General features: G+C 45.9%; 1 protein-coding gene across 16 annotated transcripts in view; it reads right to left on the bottom strand.

The window, feature by feature from the left end:
• Positions 1 to 23,040, bottom strand: part of mtrr (5-methyltetrahydrofolate-homocysteine methyltransferase reductase) — a 114,506-nt gene that overhangs the window by 60,734 nt on the left and 30,732 nt on the right. The window lies entirely within an intron of this gene.

Consider the following 23,040-nt stretch of genomic DNA (forward strand, 5'->3'; position numbering starts at 1 on the left):
CAGGTCACTTTCTGCTCTAGATGACAAGAAACTTGCCTGGAGATGCTTTCTCTCCTCCTGAACTACAGGTCACTTTCTGCTCTAGATAACAAGACACTTGCCTGGAGATGCTTTCTCTCCTCCTGAACTACAGGTCACTTTCTGCTCTAGATGACAAGACACTTGCCTGGAGATGCTTTCTCTCCTCCTGAACTACAGGTCACTTTCTGCTCTAGATGGCAAGATACTACCCTGGAGATGCTTTCTCTCCTCCTGAACTACAGGTCACTTTCTGCTCTAGATGGCAAGACACTTGCCTGGAGATGCTTTCTCTCCTTCTGAACTACAGGTCACTTTCTGCTCTAGATAACAAGACACTTGCCTGGAGATGCTTTCTCTCCTCCAGAACGACAGGTCACTTTCTGCTCTAGATGACAAGACACTTGCCTGGAGATGCTATCTCTCCTCCTGAACTACAGGTCACTTTCTGCTCTAGATGGCAAGACACTTGCCTGGAGATGCTTTCTCTCCTTCTGAACTACAGGTCACTTTCTGCTCTAGATGACAAGACACTTGCCTGGAGATGCTTTCTCTCCTCCTGAACTACAGGTCACTTTCTGCTCTAGATGGCAAGACACTTGCCTGGAGATGCTTTCTCTCCTCCTGAACTACAGGTCACTTTCTGCTCTAGATGGCAAGACACTTGCCTGGAGATGCTTTCTCTCCTTCTGAACTACAGGTCACTTTCTGCTCTAGATGACAAGACACTTGCCTGGAGTTGCTTTCTCTCCTCCTGAACTACAGATCACTTTCTGCTCTAGATGACAAGACACTTGCCTGGAGATGCTTTCTCTCCTCCTGAACTACAGGTCACTTTCTGTTCTAGATCAAAAGACACTTGCCTGGAGAAGCTTTCTCTCCTTCTGAACTACAGGTCACTTTCTGCTCTAGATGACAAGACACTTGACTGGAGATGCTTATTCTCCTCCTGAACTACAGGTCACTTTCTGCTCTAGATAACAAGACACTTGCCTGGAGATGCTTTCTCTCCTCCAGAACTACAGGTCACTTTCTGCTCTAGATGACAAGACACTTGCCTGGAGATGCTATCTCTCCTCCTGAACTACAGGTCACTTTCTGCTCTAGATAACAAGACACTTGCCTGGAGATGCTTTCTCTCCTTCTGAACTACAGGTCACTTTCTGCTCTAGATGACAAGACACTTGCCTGGAGATGCTTTCTCTCCTCCTGAACTACAGGTCACTTTCTGCTCTAGATGGCAAGACACTTGCCTGGAGATGCTTTCTCTCCTCCTGAACTACAGGTCACTTTCTGCTCTAGATGACAAGACACTTGCCTGGAGATGCTTTCTCTCCTCCTGAACTACAGGTCACTTTCTGCTCTAGATGGCAAGACACTTGCCTGGAGATGCTTTCTCTCCTTCTGAACTACAGGTCACTTTCTGCTCTAGATGACAAGAAACTTGCCTGGAGATGCTTTCTCTCCTCCTGAACTACAGGTCACTTTCTGCTCTAGATAACAAGACACTTGCCTGGAGATGCTTTCTCTCCTCCTGAACTACAGGTCACTTTCTGCTCTAGATGACAAGACACTTGCCTGGAGATGCTTTCTCTCCTCCTGAACTACAGGTCACTTTCTGCTCTAGATGACAAGACACTTGCCTGGAGATGCTTTCTCTCCTCCTGAACTACAGGTCACTTTCTGCTCTAGATGGCAAGACACTTGCCTGGAGATGCTTTCTCTCCTTCTGAACTACAGGTCACTTTCTGCTCTAGATGACAAGAAACTTGCCTGGAGATGCTTTCTCTCCTCCTGAACTACAGGTCACTTTCTGCTCTAGATAACAAGACACTTGCCTGGAGATGCTTTCTCTCCTCCTGAACTACAGGTCACTTTCTGCTGTAGATGACAAGACACTTGCCTGGAGATGCTTTCTCTCCTCCTGAACTACAGGTCACTTTCTGCTCTAGATGACAAGACACTTGCCTGGAGATGCTTTCTATCCTCCTGAACTACAGGTCACTTTCTGCTCTAGATGACAAGACACTTGCCTGGAGATGCTTTCTCTCCTCCTGAACTACAGGTCACTTTCTGCTCTAGATGGCAAGATACTACCCTGGAGATGCTTTCTCTCCTCCTGAACTACAGGTCACTTTCTGCTCTAGATGGCAAGACACTTGCCTGGAGATGCTTTCTCTCCTTCTGAACTACAGGTCACTTTCTGCTCTAGATGACAAGAAACTTGCCTGGAGATGCTTTCTCTCCTCCTGAACTACAGGTCACTTTCTGCTCTAGATAACAAGACACTTGCCTGGAGATGCTTTCTCTCCTCCTGAACTACAGGTCACTTTCTGCTCTAGATGACAAGACACTTGCCTGGAGATGCTTTCTCTCCTCCTGAACTACAGGTCACTTTCTGCTCTAGATGGCAAGATACTACCCTGGAGATGCTTTCTCTCCTCCTGAACTACAGGTCACTTTCTGCTCTAGATGGCAAGACACTTGCCTGGAGATGCTTTCTCTCCTTCTGAACTACAGGTCACTTTCTGCTCTAGATGACAAGAAACTTGCCTGGAGATGCTTTCTCTCCTCCTGAACTACAGGTCACTTTCTGCTCTAGATAACAAGACACTTGCCTGGAGATGCTTTCTCTCCTCCTGAACTACAGGTCACTTTCTGCTCTAGATGACAAGACACTTGCCTGGAGATGCTTTCTCTCCTCCTGAACTGCAGGTCACTTTCTGCTCTAGATGACAAGACACTTGCCTGGAGATGCTTTCTCTCCTCCTGAACTACAGGTCACTTTCTGCTCTAGATGACAAGACACTTGCCTGGAGATGCTTTCTCTCCTCCTGAACTACAGGTCACTTTCTGTTCTAGATGAAAAGACACTTGCCTGGAGATGCTTTCTCTCCTCCTGAACTACAGGTCACTTTCTGCTCTAGATGACAAGACACTTGCCTGGAGATGCTTTCTCTCCTCCTGAACTACAGATCACTTTCTGCTTTAGATGACAAGACACTTGCCTGGAGATGCTTTCTCTCCTCCTGAACTACAGGTCACCTTCTGCTGTAGATGGCAAGACACTTGCCTGGAGATGCTTTCTCTCCTCCTGAACTACAGGTCACTTTCTGCTGTAGATGACAAGACACTTGCCTGGAGATGCTTTCTCCCCTCCTGAACTACAGGTCACTTTCTGCTCTAGATGACAAGACACTTGCCTGGAGATGCTTTCTCCCCTCCTGAACTACAGGTCACTTTCTGCTCTAGATGACAAGACACTTGCCTGGATATGCTTTCTCTCCTCCTGAACTACAGGTCACCTTCTGCTCTAGATGACAAGACACTTGCCTGTAGATGCTTTCTCTCCTTCTGAACTACAGGTCACTTTCTGCTCTAGATGACAAGACACTTGCCTGGAGTTGCTTTCTCTCCTCCTGAACTACAGATCACTTTCTGCTCTAGATGACAAGACACTTGCCTGGAGATGCTTTCTCTCCTCCTGAACTACAGGTCACTTTCTGTTCTAGATCAAAAGACACTTGCCTGGAGAAGCTTTCTCTCCTTCTGAACTACAGGTCACTTTCTGCTCTAGATGACAAAACACTTGCCTGGAGATGCTTATTCTCCTCCTGAACAACAGGTCACTTTCTGCTCTAGATAACAAGACACTTGCCTGGAGATGCTTTCTCTCCTCCAGAACTACAGGTCACTTTCTGCTCTAGATGACAAGACACTTGCCTGGAGATGCTATCTCTCCTCCTGAACTACAGGTCACTTTCTGCTCTAGATGGCAAGACACTTGCCTGGAGATGCTTTCTCTCCTTCTGAACTACAGGTCACTTTCTGCTCTAGATGACAAGACACTTGCCTGGAGATGCTTTCTCTCCTCCTGAACTACAGGTCACTTTCTGCTCTAGATGGCAAGACACTTGCCTGGAGATGCTTTATCTCCTCCTGAACTACAGGTCACTTTCTGCTCTAGATGACAAGACACTTGCCTGGAGATGCTTTCTCTCCTCCTGAACTACAGGTCACTTTCTGCTCTAGATGGCAAGACACTTGCCTGGAGATGCTTTCTCTCCTTCTGAACTACAGGTCACCTTCTGCTCTAGATGACAAGAAACTTGCCTGGAGATGCTTTCTCTCCTCCTGAACTACAGGTCACTTTCTGCTCTAGATAACAAGACACTTGCCTGGAGATGCATTCTCTCCTCCTGAACTACAGGTCACTTTCTGCTCTAGATGACAAGACACTTGCCTGGAGATGCTTTCTCTCCTCCTGAACTACAGGTCACTTTCTGCTCTAGATGACAAGACACTTGCCTGGAGATGCTTTCTCTCCTCCTGAACTACAGGTCACTTTCTGCTCTAGATGACAAGACACTTGCCTGGAGATGCTTTCTCTCCTCCTGAACTACAGGTCACTTTCTGCTCTAGATGGCAAGACACTTGCCTGGAGATGCTTTCTCTCCTTCTGAACTACAGGTCACCTTCTGCTCTAGATGACAAGAAACTTGCCTGGAGATGCTTTCTCTCCTCCTGAACTACAGGTCACTTTCTGCTCTAGATAACAAGACACTTGCCTGGAGATGCATTCTCTCCTCCTGAACTACAGGTCACTTTCTGCTCTTGATGACAAGACACTTGCCTGGAGATGCTTTCTCTCCTCCTGAACTACAGGTCACTTTCTGCTCTAGATGACAAGACACTTGCCTGGAGATGCTTTCTCTCCTCCTGAACTACAGGTCACTTTCTGCTCTAGATGACAAGACACTTGCCTGGAGATGCTTTCTCTCCTCCTGAACTACAGGTCACTTTCTGCTCTAGATAACAAGACACTTGCCTGGAGATGCTTTCTCTCCTCCTGAACTACAGGTCACTTTCTGCTCTAGATGACAAGACACTTGCCTGGAGATGCTTTCTCTCCTCCTGAACTACAGGTCACTTTCTGCTCTAGATGACAAGACACTTGCCTGGAGATGCTTTCTCTCCTCCTGAACTACAGGTCACTTTCTGCTCTAGATGACAAGACACTTGCCTGGAGATGCTTTCTCTCCTCCTGAACTACAGGTCACTTTCTGTTCTAGATGAAAAGACACTTGCCTGGAGATGCTTTCTCTCCTCCTGAACTACAGGTCACTTTCTGCTCTAGATGACAAGACACTTGCCTGGAGATGCTTTCTCTCCTCCTGAACTACAGGTCACTTTCTGCTTTAGATGACAAGACACTTGTCTGGAGATGCTTTCTCTCCTCCTGAACTACAGGTCACCTTCTGCTCTAGATGACAAGACACTTGCCTGTAGATGCTTTCTCTCCTCCTGAACTACAGGTCACTTTCTGCTGTAGATGGCAAGACACTTGCCTGGAGATGCTTTCTCTCCTCCTGAACTACAGGTCACTTTCTGCTGTAGATGACAAGACACTTGCCTGGAGATGCTTTCTCCCCTCCTGAACTACAGGTCACTTTCTGCTCTAGATGACAAGACACTTGCCTGGAGATGCTTTCTCCCCTCCTGAACTACAGGTCACTTTCTGCTCTAGATGACAAGACACTTGCCTGGATATGCTTTCTCTCCTCCTGAACTACAGGTCACCTTCTGCTCTAGATGACAAGACACTTGCCTGGAGATGCTTTCTCTCCTTCTGAACTACAGGTCACTTTCTGCTCTAGATGACAAGACACTTGCTTGGAGATGCTTTCTCTCCTCCTGAACTACAGGTCACTTTCTGCTCTAGATGACAAGACACTTGCCTGGAGATGCTTTCTCTCCTCCTGAACTACAGGTCACTTTCTGCTCTAGATGACAAGACACTTGCCTGGAGATGCTTTCTCTCCTCCTGAACTACAGGTCACTTTCTGCTCTAGATGACAAGACACTTGCCTGGAGATGCTTTCTCTCCTCCTGAACTACAGGTCACTTTCTGTTCTAGATGAAAAGACACTTGCCTGGAGATGCTTTCTCTCCTCCTGAACTACAGGTCACTTTCTGCTCTAGATGACAAGACACTTGCCTGGAGATGCTTTCTCTCCTCCTGAACTACAGGTCACTTTCTGCTTTAGATGACAAGACACTTGCCTGGAGATGCTTTCTCTCCTCCTGAACTACAGGTCACCTTCTGCTCTAGATGACAAGACACTTGCCTGTAGATGCTTTCTCTCCTCCTGAACTACAGGTCACTTTCTGCTGTAGATGACAAGACACTTGCCTGGAGATGCTTTCTCCCCTCCTGAACTACAGGTCACTTTCTGCTCTAGATGACAAGACACTTGCCTGGAGATGCTTTCTCCCCTCCTGAACTACAGGTCACTTTCTGCTCTAGATGACAAGACACTTGCCTGGATATGCTTTCTCTCCTCCTGAACTACAGGTCACCTTCTGCTCTAGATGACAAGACACTTGCCTGTAGATGCTTTCTCTCCTTCTGAACTACAGGTCACTTTCTGCTCTAGATGACAAGACACTTGCTTGGAGATGCTTTCTCTCCTCCTGAACTACAGGTCACTTTCTGCTCTAGATGGCAAGACACTTCCGTGCATCTCCTTTATTTCTCTTGCTTCTGCTTTCATTCCACTCCTCGCAGTGAGAGCAAAGACAGAGTTTCCTGGTCCTCTCCTTCCAACCAATTAGTTGGTGCACTCTCTTTCCATCTCCACCAACCACTCTCCTCATTGCATATTCCACACAATGAGAGGAGATACAAAACAGAATCCAAGGACCAGAACAGTCCTTCCAAGGGAAGCAGTGATTAAACTGCACTTTTTCCAATCTACTGTATTGCATTCAGTGATCACAATGTGATCTTCTCTACATGGAAGAAACCAAATGCAAGTCAGGTAAACCCTGTTGAGCACCTTTGCTCAATTCCTTTGCCTGTCTTGTTAATTTCTAGACCTGTAGGACTGTTACCCTTGGTACTATTCTAAAATGACTCAGCACAGGCTTGAGAAACAGAATGTTATCTTCAGTGTGGGAATTCCACTATTTTCTGATCTAAATATCACACCAAATCATTTCAGGCAATTTATTTTTTCTGCTGGTAACAGACTGGTCAGTGTTCCAGTTTTTTTTTAGCACATTAAAAAAATCATTTATAACATGGGGATCAAACAAAGTAGCTGTGTAATATCTCCCACACTATGAGCTGTGGAGATAATGAATGCAATTACCAGTTGCAACAATCAGTCTGAGTGTTTAAAACCATAATTTGTCATATTCTAAATATTAAATAATGAGCATTTAAATGAACAAAGTCTGGCAACCCCAGATTACACAAAATATTTTCACTGCAACCATATCAACCCCTTTAACAAAACATTGGGAATTTTTGACTGGAGACAGAAAAAAAAATACAAATATTCCCACCGTTTTAAGAAGCAAAATTGGGGCTCTTTACTTGATGGCACTTTGATTTTTTTTATTCATGCGATTTCATCCTTTGTGCAATTGAATCAATTTTTTTAAAGATGGAAAACTGGAGAAGAAGACTAGATGAATTCAAAAGAAAGTTTTTAACTATTTTGGCCATCTTGGAATATTAATATAAAGTTTAAATACAGATGATTGAATATACAAAATTTTCTGCACTGACATGAATATTTATATAAATTACATATGTATTTCATAGTAAAATACTTTCCAGTGAGCTGTGTGGAAATGGGGATATGGGCGCATTGCATTGGATCTACTTTTAGCCATTTGTCATGACAAAACTGTTTTCAAGTCCAATGGCCATGTTACTTTATTTATCTGTACAAAAACATGATGGAAATATTTTAACAGGACTCAGAATGAGTGAATGATCTTGTTATTTACTTCTGTCCCTGAGATAAGCACCTTGAAGGTGGCAGGACAAGTGGACAGTGCGATGAGGTGGCATACAATAAGCTTGCCTCATCAGTCAGGGGACTGAATGTTGGAAAGTCATGATGGAGCTGTATTTAACTTTTGTTAGGCCACATTTAGAGTTCTATGTGCTGTTCCAGTCACCACATTACATGAAAGATGTGTTGACTTCAGAGAAGGTTCAGAAAAGGTTCACCTGGATATTGTCTGATTTATAGAGTTTTAGCCATGAGGAGAATGGCAATCTTATTGTTACTCTTTATTCATTCTTATTGAATGGTGGAGCAGACTCAACAGACCCAATGGCCTACTCCTGCTACGATTTCTTTTGTTTTTATGAGAGATTGAACACAAGAAGAAAAGAAATAGGAATAGGATTAGATGGCCTGCTCTGTCACTTAAAACAATCATGGCTGATCTGGTCATGGACTCAGCATCACCTACCAGCCCTCTTCCCATAATGCTCAATTCACTCATTCAACAATCTATCTAACTTTGCTTTAAATGTATTTAATGATGCAGGTTCTATTGCTTCCTTGAGCAGAGAATTGCACAGATTCACTCCTCATCTCGGTCCTAAATCTACTCCCCTGTCCTTTAGTTTTTCTCTCATCTCCCAGTTTCATCTTTCATGTCTCTATTTTATCTCTCTCTTCCCTTTTCCCTTGGTCTCCTTTCCCCCAGGTTTGTTTCCACAGAGCTAAAAACGACACCCCTCCTCCAATCAATTCTCACCTTTCCTCTCTCCAGTGTCCCATCTATATCCATTTAATGCTTTTTGTCTGTTAGTCTGTGCTCCTCTCCCTACCCATTCTCCTTTCGCCCCAGGATTTTAATTGAGGTGCTTGCCTTCTTTTTATTCATACCTTGAAGAAGGGCTTAGGCTTGAACATTGGTTATAAATCTTTACCTCCTATGCATGCTACGAGACCTGCTGAGTTCCTCCAGTACTTCTCTGTTTTTACTCTAATCACAGCATCTGCAGACTTTCATTTTTCACCTGATCTTTTCAATCCTTTTCATAATTGTGTACATTTCTATCAGATCTCCTCTCATTCTTCTGAATTCCAGCAAATATAATCCCAGGCAACTCAATCTCTCCTCAAAAGGTAATCCTTTCATTTCCAGAATCAATCTAGTGAACTTCCTCTGCTCTGCATTCAAAGCCAGAAGACCCTTTCTCAAGAACAGAATTGCCTGCAATACTTCAGATGCAGCCTCACCAGTATTACCAACAACCCCTCTCACTCAGATGTGATGGAGAGATTGAGAGAAAGGAATGGAATCTTTACAGTGAACAGGGTGTGAAGAGTACGGTCGAGGGAGCTGTGGGTGTTGGTGTGTTTGAGGACAATATCTGTTGAAAATATGTCTAACTAGATGGAGATAGTGAGATCAAGAAAGGGGAAAGAATGTTGCAAAAGACCAAGTGAATGTGATGTCAGGGTGGAAGCTGGTAACAAAGTGGATAGAGTCGATAAGCTCATCATAAATGAATGAAGCAGCGCCAAATTAGTCATTGATGTAGCGGAGGAAGAGTTGAGGAGACTCGCTGTGTAGGCTTGTTGCATGGATGGCTCAACGTGGCCAACAAAAAGGCATGTCTAGCTGGGGCCCAATCTAGCTGATTTGAAGAAAGTGGGATAAGTCAAAGGAGAAGTTATTGAGGGTGAGGACAGGTTCTGCCAGTCAGAGGAGGGTGGTGGTGAAGCAGAACTGGTTGGGTCTGTTGTCAAGAAAGAAACAAAGAGCTTTGAAGCCTTCAATATGGGGGATAGAAGTGTGTGGTGATTGGATGTCCATGGAAAAGATGAAGCTGTTGAGTTCATGGAACTGGAGGTTGTTGAGCATGTGAAGTATTGTGGATGTAGATGGGGAGGGTCAAAGTAGCTGATTGTAGACATTAGGAAGGAAAAACCAGAGGTGTACCATCCAGTGATCATTGGGGGATCAGGGGTGGAGAAGTGAGCAAGTTTAAATTCCTGGGAGTCACTACCTTAAAGGACCTTTTTTGGACCTAACATACAAATGTCATCATGAAGAAAGCATGTCATCGCATCTACTTCTTCAAGTATAACTTGTCAAACTTCCACAGATTTGTAGTGGAAAGTGTGCTAACCAGCTGTATCATGGCCTGATATGGAGGCACCGCTGCAAAAGGTAGTGGACACAACCCAGTTCATCACAGGCAAAACCCTCCCCACTATCAATAAAATCTAAATGGAACACTGCCATCAGAGAGCAGCAGCGATCATCAAGGATCTACCCCACCTGGTAAATGTTCTGTTTTCACTACTGCTATCACGAAAAAAATATAGGCAGCACAACACCAGGTGCAAAAACAACTGCAACCCCTCCATTCTCGGACTCCTAAACATCTTGACTCATAAGAGACTCATTTAAGTTCTCATACTTGGCACATGATTTTTATTTTGAATTGCACCATTTGTTTACATTTCACCTTTGTATCTGCATATTTTCCCATAGTTTTCATTAAGGATAAGTAGGAATTCTGCCTGGCCCATAGAAAAGAATGTAATGACATGTATGTACTCTGAAAATTAATTTGAACTTGAATCCAGTACAGTTTCAGCATAACCTCCCTGCTCTTAAATTCAATCCCTCTACCAATGAAGGCCAACATTCTAAATGCCTTCTTGATAACATGTACCTACAAGTCAACTTTTTGCAATTCATGCACAGACATTTCCAAAACCCTCTGCACAACAGCGTGCTGTAATCTTACACAATTTAAACAATAATCTGATCTACATTAGCTCCTTCCAAAGTGAATGACCTTGCATTTACCAACTTTGTTCTCCATCACCAGGTCAACTCTGCACGAGGGGCCAAAAGTGTGGCAGGGCACAGAGATTTTCCCCCCCACTGTGCAGAAATTCCAGGCTGCAGGATCCGGCCGGGCCTCACAGCAGTATTATGACATCACTCCCATGAGCCTGTCGCCTCCTCTAAAAAGGGATGCGCGTGGTTTGAATAAACAGCAGTTACTGGTTTACTTGCTTGGTGTGGAAAGCATTTATTTCAGCAGCTCTGCCTTTAGCAATGCTACAGTGGTGACCCTGAACAGGTTCTAACATTTTTAGAGCCCACAACATGCAACAAGATGAATCCTGCCGACTCGTCCACAGCCCAAGCGGCTGCCACCAATGGATCTCCCACAGTAGTTTACGCCGTAAACATCCACTTGTCACCATTCTGGGCAAATCAGCCACGCAACTGGCTGCAACTTACAGAATAACAGCCGAGGACACCAAGTTCTGGCACGTGGTCAGCGCCCTGGACCCCACCACAGCAGCGAAAGTCGCCTCGTTTGTCAACAACCCACCCATGGACAACAAGTACAGAATGTTTAAATAGTTATTGCTCGAGTCATTTGAACTTAGCCGGCATGAACAGGCCATATGCATGCTTAACACGCAGGGACTAGGTGATTGCAAACCCTCAGAACTGATACAGGAGCTAGTGGTCCTTCCAGACGGACACACAAAGTGCTTCCTGTTTGAGGCCCTGTTCCTTTCCAAATTGCCGGTCCATGTTGCCGCTGCCATCTCCAATATGGACTTTGCCAAACTGCACATTGTGGTGAGAGAAGCAAACCGGCTCTTCCACACTCCACAACCCAATTCCATCCATGCGCAGTCCATTTGCGCAGTGGGAAAAACAGCATACGTGGTGAGTACAGTGACAAAACAGCAGGGTATTGCTACTACCACTGTTGGTGTGTCCACAATGCCCAGCGGTACAAAACGCCCTGCATCTTTTCAGGCAGCAAATCCAGTCCAATACAGGGAAACGAGCAAGCCAGCCGCCATTAGTGCCACCAGAAAAGGCCTGCTGTACCTTTGCGACTGGAAGGCCCAGCGGAAATTCCTGATAGACAGCGGCGCAGAAATCAGCCTAGTTCCACCTTTGAACGGAAGAACAATGCCAGAGGCCTACCCCTACAGACTGCCAACAGTTCAACCATCCCACCTGTGGGACACATTGCGTGACAATTTACACCGGGAACGCTGTTTTCAGATGGGACTGTACCGTTGCCTCAGTAGGCCAGGCTCTTCCAGGAGCGGATTTCCTCTGGGTGAACGAACTCCTAGTCGATCTCGATGCCAGTTGGTTAATGCCATTTTCCAGGTTTTCCCCCTCACAGTATGTGATAGTACAGATCTATCACCAATGTATATAGTGTATATAGTTATAGTATCTAGACTGTGCTTACAGCGATTGGCTGAGAGCTTAGCCACGCCTACTGTCTGGGCCTTAAAGGGTTGTGTCCCTAGCCAGGTCGGATCTTTCCAGACTGGTCGGCCACCTGTGAAGAGCTCCTGTCTTTTGCTGATAAACGCCTTGGTTTGGATCAACAAGTCTTTGATTCTTTCAACGAGCTCTACAATTTTATTAGCAAAAAGAAAAAAAGAATTTCTTTTGAAAGGGATGGAGCGTTTGACTCAGCCAGAAAAACTTGATATTGACCCACAGTCAGCTACAGCCTTCAAAGCCTTTAAGTTCTGGCTGCTGAACTTTGAAAACTTCCTGAGATTCATTCGGGTGGAGGAGGATAACCAGCGTCTAACAGCATTGCTGTCTATGATGTTCTTGAAAGTCTACGAGAACATCCAGGATGAGACCACTTACACCGCAGCCATAAAGGTACTGAAAGAACTGTACGATCAACCGGTGAACAGAGTTCATGGCCGGCACGTGCTTGCGTCGAGGAAGCAACAGCCCGGCGAGTCCAGCATGGCATATTTACAAGTATTAAAGGCGTTGGGCAAGGACTGTAACTGTGTGGACAAAACTGCTGCCGAGATCACAAACGATCTCGTCCGGGATGCCTATGTGGCCGGGCTCCGATCGAACGAAGTGAGGCTGCGCTTGCTCGAGCAAGGGGTAGAAAAACTAGAGGACATGGCCCGGATTGCGATCACAATGGAGGATGTAGCCTTAAAGTTTACCGAGTTCTCTAGTGACTGGACCCCTCATTCTGATGTGAGTAGAGTGCCCTTCTACCCTACCACCCCCCGAGATACTGACGGCCTGTCGGCTGATGCTACACTGCCCCCTGCGAACCCAAAATGTTATTTCTCCAGGAGGGACAAGCACAGCAGGTCCCAGTGCCCAGCAAGAAAAGCCAGGTGCCAGAAGTGCCTTAAAAAGGGCCACTTTGCTGCAGTCTGTAGGTCTAAAATGGCCGCCGGCAAACACAGTGCCTCGTGTGAAGCCCAACCGCCACTATCCCATTCAAACTCTTCTTCCCCAGAGCTCTCGTCCAATGAGAGCGAGGGCTCCTCTACACGGCAATGCCTGATGTCACGGAGACGCCGAACCCGGAAGGGGCAGCCCACCCTAGCAACCATGATGTTGGCCCGCCTCTCGCCCCCGTGTGGAACACTCGACCTGGCCTTGGTCCCGACTGTGGCTACCGCTGCTGCTGCTGCTGCCACAGCCACCCCCGGGGCCGACGCTACCGCTGCTGCTGCCCACTCCCTGTCTGTCGCTGCCTATGCCGCCGCCGATGCGGCCACCACGACCGACTGGGGACCCGCTGCAGCCAACACTACTGCTGCTGCTGCCCGCTTCCCGTTCGCTGTGCCCTGCCCAGACACCACTGCCACCTCAGTGATAGAGGCCCTTCACAGTATTTTCGCCATTTTCGGGTACCCCAATTCCATCCACAGTGATAGGGGGTCCTCATTCATGAGCGCAGAGCTGCAACAGTACCTTCTGGAGTGTGGTATCGCTTCAAGCAGGACAACCAGCTATAACCCACGTGGTAAATGCCAGGTCGAGAGGGAGAATGCCACCATATGGAGAGCGGTTACACTGGTCTCCGGTCTCACTGGCAGGAGGTTCTCACTAGTGCCTTACACTCCATCCGCTATCCCTCCTATGTACCGCAACAAATCCTTACAGCGATTGGCTGAGAGCTTAGCCACGCCTACTGTCTAGGCCTTAAAGGGTTGTGTCCCTAGCCAGGTCGTATCTTTCCAGACTGGTCGGCCACCTGTGAAGAGCTCCTGTCTTTTGCTAATAAAAGCCTTGGTTTGGATCAACAAGTCTTTGATTCTTTCGACGAGCTCTACACACTGCGCCAACACACTGCGCTTTTGGGAGACCACATTCTCGAACAAAGCGAGTACACTGCACTGCTTGCCGTCTTCCCTGCTCTAATGGCCCCCAACTTCCCTGGCGTGCAACACCACATTAAGACCACTGGATGCAGCAACTGCCCCAAGATCCTCTAAGCCAAGGCTGAGTTTTCCACGATGAAAGAATTGGGAATAGTCCACCATTCCAACAGCCTGTGGGCTTCGCCACTGCATATGATCCCAGAGAACTCTGGCGGTTGACACCCCTGTGGAGACTACCGCAGGCTGAATGATGCCACAGTACAGGACAGATACCCCATCCTGCACATACAGTACTTTTCCGCAAAACTCCAAAGTGCCTAGATTTTTTCCAAAGTCGATCTGGTGAAGGGCTCCCACCAGATCCCAGTGCACCAAGACGACGTCCAGAAGACAAACATTAATCACCCCGTTTGGCCTCTTCAAAGTCCTGAGAATGCCATTCAGGCTGAAAAACACAACCCCAACATTCCAGCGCCTCATGGACGTAGTGGCAAGAGACCTGGAGGGGAGTTTTGTGTTCCTGTATGACAAACCCCTTTCCAGCCCAGACGCCAGGACCTACAAAGAACATTTAAAATGTCTGTTTGCCCAGCTGCAGACTTTCAGGCTAACTATCAACCCGTCCAAGTGCCAGTTCGGTTTGTCCACCATCGACTTCCTTGGGCACAGCATCTGCAGCGAAGGACCAACACCTTTGCCTGACAAAGTCGAGGCCATTTGGAACTTTCTCAGGCCCCAAACCCTCAAAAGCCTGCAGGAATTCCTTGGGATGGTGAATTTCTATCATCGCTTCCTCCCAGGAGCAGAAGCCACCATGCAGCCTCTCTTCGACCTCATTAAGGCAGGTAACAAGGAGTCTAGTTGGTCTGCGGAAGCACTCCAGGCATTCGAGGAGACCAGAACAGCACTTTCCAAAGCCACAATCCTGGCCCACTCAGATCCAGACCTACCCCTGCCATTAACAACAGACACCTCAGACCGGGCAGTGGATGCAGTGCTACAACAGTGAGTAGATCAATAGTGGTGGCCGCTCGCTTTCTTCAGCAAACACCTCCGACCATCCGAGCTGAAGTACAGCACTTTTGATTACGAACTGCTGGCAATGTACCTGGCCATACGCCATTTCTGGTACTCGCTCAAAGGCTGAGTGTTCACTGCCTACACAGACCTCAAGCAGCTGGTGCAGGCATTGGGCAAAGTCTCAAATCTCTGGTCAGCGAGACAAAAACAGCACCTTTCTTACATCTCCGAATATACCACGGACACCACCACCTAGCGGGAAGTCCAAAGTGGAAGGTGACACACTGTCCAGGCCAATGATCTCCGAGGTGACGGGTGGCATCAACACAGCTCAGCTCACCAGGGACCAGGCTGAAGCTGTCAACACATAGGCATACGTCACCAGCCTACAAATTGAGGAGTTCGCGCCGGATCCAGGAGGCCCAACAAACCTATGCGATATGTCTACAGGCCACCCCAGGCCAATCCTGCCCACGACCCGGTGACGGCGGGTATTCAATCAAGTGCATGGATTCCCTCATCCTTCCATCCAGTCAACAGTCCACCTCATTTTGGACAGGTTCGTATGGCATGGGCTTCGGCGTGAAGTTTCACTTTAAGCAAAAACCTGTGTACAATGCCAGCGAGCCAAAGCCCATCGGCACACTAAAGGCCCAGTGCAACGTTTCCTGCCCGCAGCAGACAGGTTTGACCATGTGCACGTGGACATTGTAGGGCCCCTTCCCAACAGCCAGGGGATGAGGTACCTTCTTACCATGGTCAACCACTTTACATGTTGGTGACTATGCCAGCCTGCGACATGGACATCTATGCGAGAGCCTTTACCTCACAGTGGGTCGCCCATTTTGGTTTCCCTTCCCACATAACTTCGGACTGGGGAAACCAGTTTACCTCTTCCCTCTGGGCAACCATGGTCATATTCTGCAGCAGCCAGCTGGATCACACAATCCATTGGGCTGGTAGAGTGCTTTCACCACTATCTAAAAGCAGCCCTCAAATCACGGCTGCATGGGTCCAACTGGATGGATGAACTCCCATTGGTCCTGCACCTAAAGAGGGCCTCTCCACCTCATTGGAGGAAATAGTCTACAGCTCATCGCTCTCCTTCCCAAGCGATGTCCATTTTGGGTCCACGAAATCACCACCGAATGCCCTGGACGTCCTACAGCGGCTGAGGGACCACATTACCTATCCACATCCACATCCTACCACCACCCACAGGACGCCAACCAGCCACGTCCCACAAAGTCATCAACTTTGTCTTTGTAAGACGGGGCAAACCAGGTACCCCTCTGCAGTACCCTTACAAAGGGTCTTTCGAGGTACAGAGAAGGGAGGTGGTTGTATATACCCTACATATTGGAGGCAGGCACAACATGTTTACAGTCGACCACTTCAAGAAAGCCCACTTGGACTATTCAGAGCCTTTCCCTGCCTCTACACCACGGTCCCAAGGCTGCCCGCCCAAAGACAATCTCCCAAACCTCACCCAAAGAGACTACAATTCTGGGAGGGGGGCAGTGGTGGTGTAGCAGGCCAGGTCAACCCCGCACATGATGGGCTGAATCGCCATAGCAAACAGCCAGTGCGGCAGGACACAAGGACTTTCTCCCCCATCACGCAGAAGTTCCAGGCTGCAGGAGCTTGTATGTACATTGGATGGCTGGTTATGTGTTTTCTTCAAAACTTTGCATGCAAGTTTACATGTTAACCTCAATAAAAATATTTTAAAAAGAAAAAGAAATAAGGTTAGGACTTTATTCCCTGGAGCATTGAAGGAGGGGAGATTTGATAGAGGTATTTAAAATATGAGGGGGATAGACAATAAGTGTAGGTAGGCTTTTTCCACTGAGGGTAGGTGAAATACAAACCAGTGGACATGGGTTAAAAGTGAAAGGGGAAAAGGTTAGAGGGAACTTCTTCACAGAGAGTGGTGGGGGTGTGGAATGCACTGCCAGCTTAAGCGATGAATGTGTGCTCAATTTTAACATTTAATAAGAATTTGGACAGGAACGTGGATAGGAGAGGTATGGAGGGCTATGGACTGGGAATAGGTCAATGGGACTGGGTAAAATAAAAATGGTTCAGCACATACTATAAGGGCAGAAGGGGCCTGTTTCTGTGCTGTTATGCTCTATGGTTATATTTCTCAGCTACATAGCTTCATTTCATACTTCTCCTGACAAATACTGGAGATGTATCAAAAGAAGAATTCCAATAGATGTAGGAAGGTTTTTTGAGCTGGCCAGGGAAACTAAAATGAGAGGACACAGTCTCAAGATTCGGGGGAGTAGATTTAGGACAGAGATGAGGAAAAATAGTTTTTCCCAGAGAGTAGTGAATGTTTGGAATTCTCTAACAGGGAAGTGGTTGAGGCTGCCTCATTAAACATATTTAAAATTCGGTTAGATAAATTTTTACATGATAGAGGAATTAGGGGATATGGGGAGAAGGCAGGTAGGTGGAGTTAGGTCATAAATTAGATCAGCCATGATCGTATTGAATGGCGGAGCAGGCTCGATGGGCCATTTTTGGCCTACTCCTGTTCCTACTTCCTATGTATGTTCCTATGTTCCAAGAACTGTGATTAGACCAGACTTCCTCATCAACAATTATCATCTTGTCTTTACTGTCTTTCTTCCAATTAATACTATTGAAATTGCACAGCCAGGAGAAGAAATTCATTGTGAGGCAGAGTACAACACAACATGACTAACTCTAACATTCATAAACAAAATACAGGAATACTCTGGGAATCTAGATTTTCCAAACTATTGGATTTTACTCTTATTAATGTTCCAACACATTATTGATTCACTTTTGTCTCAGATGTTATGCAGTCATGCAAATAATTTTTCATTCACAGCAATTAGTTTCAAGGGAGCACAGGAAGCAGAACCTGTGAACTAGAGGCCAACCCTTCAATACTTTAGAACAATGGCTTAGCTGCTTTTCAAATATAAGCGTATACAGAGCCGTTGTCATACCCACACTCCTGTTCGGCTCCGAATCATGGGTCCTCTACCGGCATCACCTACAGCTCCTAGAACGCTTCCACCAACGTTGTCTCCGCTCCATCCTCAACATTCATTGGAGTGCTTTCATCCCTAACATCGAAGTACTCGAGATGGCGGAGGTCGACAGCATCGAGTCTACGCTGCTGAAGATCCAGCTGCGCTGGGTGGGTCACGTCTCCAGAATGGAGGACCATCGCCTTCCCAAGATCGTGTTATATGGCGAGCTCTCCACTGGCCACCATGACAGAGGTGCACCAAAGAAAAGGTACAAGGACTGCCTAAAGAAATCTCTTGGTGCCTGCCACATTGACCACCGCCAGTGGGCTGATATCGCCTCAAACCGTGCATCTTGGCGCCTCACAGTTCGGCAGGCAGCAACCTCCTTTGAAGAAGACCGCAGAGCCCACCTCACTGACAAAAGGCAAAGGAGGAAAAACCCAACACCCAACCCCAACCAACCAATTTTCCCCTGCAACCGCTGCAACCGTGTCTGCCTGTCCCGCATCGGACTTGTCAGCCACAAACGAGCCTGCAGCAGACGTGGACATTTACCCCCTCCATAAATCTTCGTCCGCAAAGCCAAGCCAAAGAGGCTTCACAGTTTGGGTTGGTATTCATTTGAGGTTAGAAGAATGGTTGGAGGCCTTGTTAAAATCCTAACAGGGTGAATGTGGATTCATTTACACTGGTAAAAGAGTCAGGTGCAAGAAAGCACTGATACAAGGGGCATTTAAAACTGAGGTGCCTAGAAGTTTCCTTCTCAAAGGGTAGTCTATCTCTGGAATTCTTTGGCCCTGATGATGAAGGCGAAGGCCAGATCTAAGGTGGAGCGGGATAAATCTTTGAAATATTGAGGAATTGAAGGTAATGGGGAACTGACAAAGAAGAGGAGTCGAGCCAGCATTGATCAGCCATGATCTTATTGAACCGTGGAGCAGGTTTGAGGGGCCTAGTGGCCTGATGCTATTTTCTTGATTTCTTGTTTTAAATTCCTGATTCCTGGACTGCCCCCTATTTGTTCAATTTATCCAAAGCGTGTACTTCCAAATTTGAAAATGCAAACTTTCAGCCATAACTATCTGGAGAAGTGTGCTATTTTTTAATCCATGTCAACAGATATTCTGAATTGTGGAGCCGAGTTGGTGTGACACTGGATGAGTAATGCCTAGTTCCTCCAGCATTTCTGCATTTAACTGTAAAGGTACACAATTCTTTATCCGGACATCTAAAGTCCATAAAGCTCCAAAATCCGGCAAGTGGGGAGACGGCAGTGCAAGTTGTGCGGGCGAAGGGGAGAGACAGACAGCACGACTCGGGTGGGTGAGAGACCGGCAGCGTGAGGTGGGGGGGCGGAGATGGGGTGGGGGTGGATACGGCAGCACAATTCAGGTGGGCTTAAATCTGGCTTTCCGAAATCCAGAAAAATCTGAAATTTGGAACACACTGTCCCCCAAGGGTTCTGGATAAAGGATTCTATACCTGTACTTATAGCACCTGCAAACTTTTGTGTTTTGCACGTAATGTTGAGTGTGTGCTCCAATGGAACATAGTACAGCACAGGAATAGGCCCCTTGGCCCATGATGCCTACACCAAACATGATGCCAAAAATGCTACCTAACAAGTTGGGATTGTGAATTAATTAAATTAAATTACACTCCACAACTCCATTTGGCAAAAGAATCCATTTGGCAAAATAATCAAGAAAGTTACCAATCTGCAAAGGGAACTTGACTGATCTGCCTTGTTCATCAACCTGCACTGAAACAGCAGTGAGCTGCATAGTTGGCTACAGCTTGCCTTTTACAGAGAACGTGGTGACTATAACCTCATTCCCAATCGCTGTGCAGTGAACAAGAACAATTTAAGTTCAGCAGTACATTGATAGCTATAAGAGTCTAATGGCCTGTCTGAACTACTTTACTGCAAAATTAACAGTGTTTAAGTTTTCAAATTAGCTCCCTGAAATTGGGAGCTAAGTGAAGATATATTTGATACAAAAGCAATCTACCCCTAGAATACTCGAAGCAGTTGAGGGTACTTCAGAACTCGTTATTTCTTTAACACTAGCCAAATGTAACCTCTCTTCTTCACTTTTCGCCAATAAAGATTAACTTGCTTGCTGTTTAATATGAGGCTTGCAAGGCTACAATCTTATTTCTGCTATGAAAATTAACAAAGAAAATTATCCCAAGGCTAAGATTTTTTTCACAACAGACTCGTCATAAATTGTAAAGTTCTGAAGATAAGCCAGAAACTGCAGCGACAAAGGAAGATTTCAATGAAGGTGAGAACAGAGAGCAACTGAACAATGTCAGTCTTGCAAAGGACAGACACATAGGACTCCACACATAATGGGAAAGAATTTGTAAAAGTAATTTTGTCATGGTTATGCCCTTTTAGAATATAACATGAAAATTTAAGCCTAGAGAATTATGATGATGAAGTTAATAATAGGGTTCAAAGAGATCAAAAAAATATTCGACTGATTCTGTCGAAGAGAGGAATACAATACTCAACTGTATTTTTATGCTTTTGCAAAATACAGTAATGGGTGACTCTGAATGAAACAATAATTAGAAGTGTAGTGTCAACATTGACCAATTGAACAAAGCCCAGTGAAACAAATAATTCTGGAAATAAATTTATAATTGTATAATAGCTCCCACTACTGGCAAATATTTTTGGTCATGAGTCACACACCCGCATAAAAATTAAGCAGGTCCTGACCACTGGGAAACATTGCTGCCTGTCTATTTCTCTAAATCTTTAAGAATGTGTGTTCATCATGACATTGTTTTTCTAGGCTAACATTTTTGTCCATGCTGCCATTGACTCCTTCAATCCATGGGCCTTAATTCCACTAGCTCGCTTTTTTGGACAGATTCTGAAAGCCTATACTGATGACTTCTACTGAATTCCTTTCATCTTTTACTTTATCAAAAAAATTCCAGTTGACCAAGGTCAACCTGTACTTCCTGTCAAACCTCTGTCCTCTTTTTCTTCATTATTGTAGCTTTCATGACACAGACCTGATGGGCTGAATGAGCACCTACATCAGTTGTTGGCCCCTATATCAATTCCATTCTCCTTCTTACTTTCCTGCAACCTGTTTTCCCTCATTCCCCTATCAATAGACTTGATTCTACACTAGGAGCAATTGCAAGTTGCCAATGAACTTAGCAGCACATGGTTGAGATAATGGGATGAAATTGGATCACCAAGAGAAACCCACTTGGTGACAGGGAGAAGATGGAAACTCCTCAGTGTGAACAGCTGAAGTCAGGATTGAACCAAGGTCGCAGGGGTTGTATGGTAGCACCATTACCTGCGGTACTACGGAGTCTGCCAGGTGGGTTAACCAGACAGGATTTCATAGTCTGGCAAGTCATCATACCTCTTTGAATTAGGGTATTGCATTTGCCATTTTCCAGGGTTCTCCCACCTCATACAAATTCTGAAATGCTAGAAGCCCTTCCCCAACATACAATTCAACCTTTCTCAGCAATCTAAAATAAACACAATTTGCATGGGGAAGATTCATTTACTAAGAATAAAGCAGCCTTTATTCTATTGCCCCTTTGGTCCTGCTCAAGGGCTTTGGCAGATAAGCAGATGCTACACATTTGCATTGAAGTGTCAGGAAGTCAGTCCCAGGAGGAGCAGGTGGAAAAATAGCATGGGGGAGGGGGATGCTATTTCAGGATGCTTAGTATTCATGAGCAGTCTGTGACAAGGTACTGCAGAGTGTGTGACCTCAGCGCACTGCTGAGAAGGGAGTTTGGAAGATCTGGAGCAAATAAAAACTGCTGAAGGAACTGATCTTGTAAGATTTCCAAGGATTGGACCTTGGGGGCATTGTGGTAGAGTTAAGAATGTGGTGATATGTAATTACACCACTAGGTCACCAGGGGTCATCCTGGTGACCTTGTATACAAAGAAGTCCAGAGCTACAGTCAAGCCTTCCAGGTTTGTCTTGCAGAGAGACAAGATCTCTTAGTGTACATATTAGTTTATTAAAGCTGTCTTATATTCGCACTGCTGGTGTGGTAATTGTCCGTACAAAGAAGTCACTGCCAGGGCCTCAAGACATTTAGGGTTCTAGGTCTTAACATTGCAGGAGAGTGTTAGGTCTGCTTTGTTCATGAATGAGTGAGACAAACACCAGGCTGAGTCGAAATCAGGGTTCTTTGTTCTTTATTACCGGATTGTAACACTTGCGACTAACAAAGTTAGTCGGAGAATGCATTCTGCCGTTATCAGCAAAATGGTGATTTTTTTATACCCTTGGATACATGCTTAGAACATCATCATATCATTACTTGTCCAATGACTAAAACTGTTGCTATCCTTTCCCTGCTAACTTCCTGCCTCTCAATCCATCAATGTCTCTCTTATCTTGTAAGTACAAGGATGCATTTACATCTTGTTACAGCCCTGTACATTCCCATCTCATGATGTTTTACCTAACAGGAGTACAAGGACACCTCCCCTTCTTGTTACTGCCTTGTACAGGGTAACTCCCTACACATTCCCATCTCATGATGTTTTACCTTACAAGAGGGGATCCACTTTCTGGGCTTTGGATATTATGGGATTGGGGAGTTGCATGTCAGTATCTGGACCTTAGAGGATCACCGGATGGTGACTGTGTGAGTGGGATGAAGATCGTAGAATGGTAGTACAGGATGGGGTGTTGTAAGAAGAATTGTAATGGTTCCAATCCAGTCCCAACAAAGCAAAGTAACAACTTTACAAAACCAAAATTTTGCAAATTACTGCATCAGAATACAAGGAAATCAGGTTCTCAAGAACATAAACAAGGTTCATTGCACCACATCACCAGTTTCAATTCTACAGCTCTACTTTTTCCCTTTAATTTTCTCCCTCCAGTGCATCTGTCAGTATAAAGAAACAATTGAGAGGGAGCTAGTGCAGAGATCTTGGCTGACATCATTTTGAACTCTATTTTTACAGCAACTGTAGTCAGGGCATCAAGGGTTGCGGG

This window comes from Narcine bancroftii, chromosome 1 (assembly GCF_036971445.1).
Source record: "Narcine bancroftii isolate sNarBan1 chromosome 1, sNarBan1.hap1, whole genome shotgun sequence".
Lineage (NCBI taxonomy): Eukaryota > Metazoa > Chordata > Chondrichthyes > Torpediniformes > Narcinidae > Narcine > Narcine bancroftii.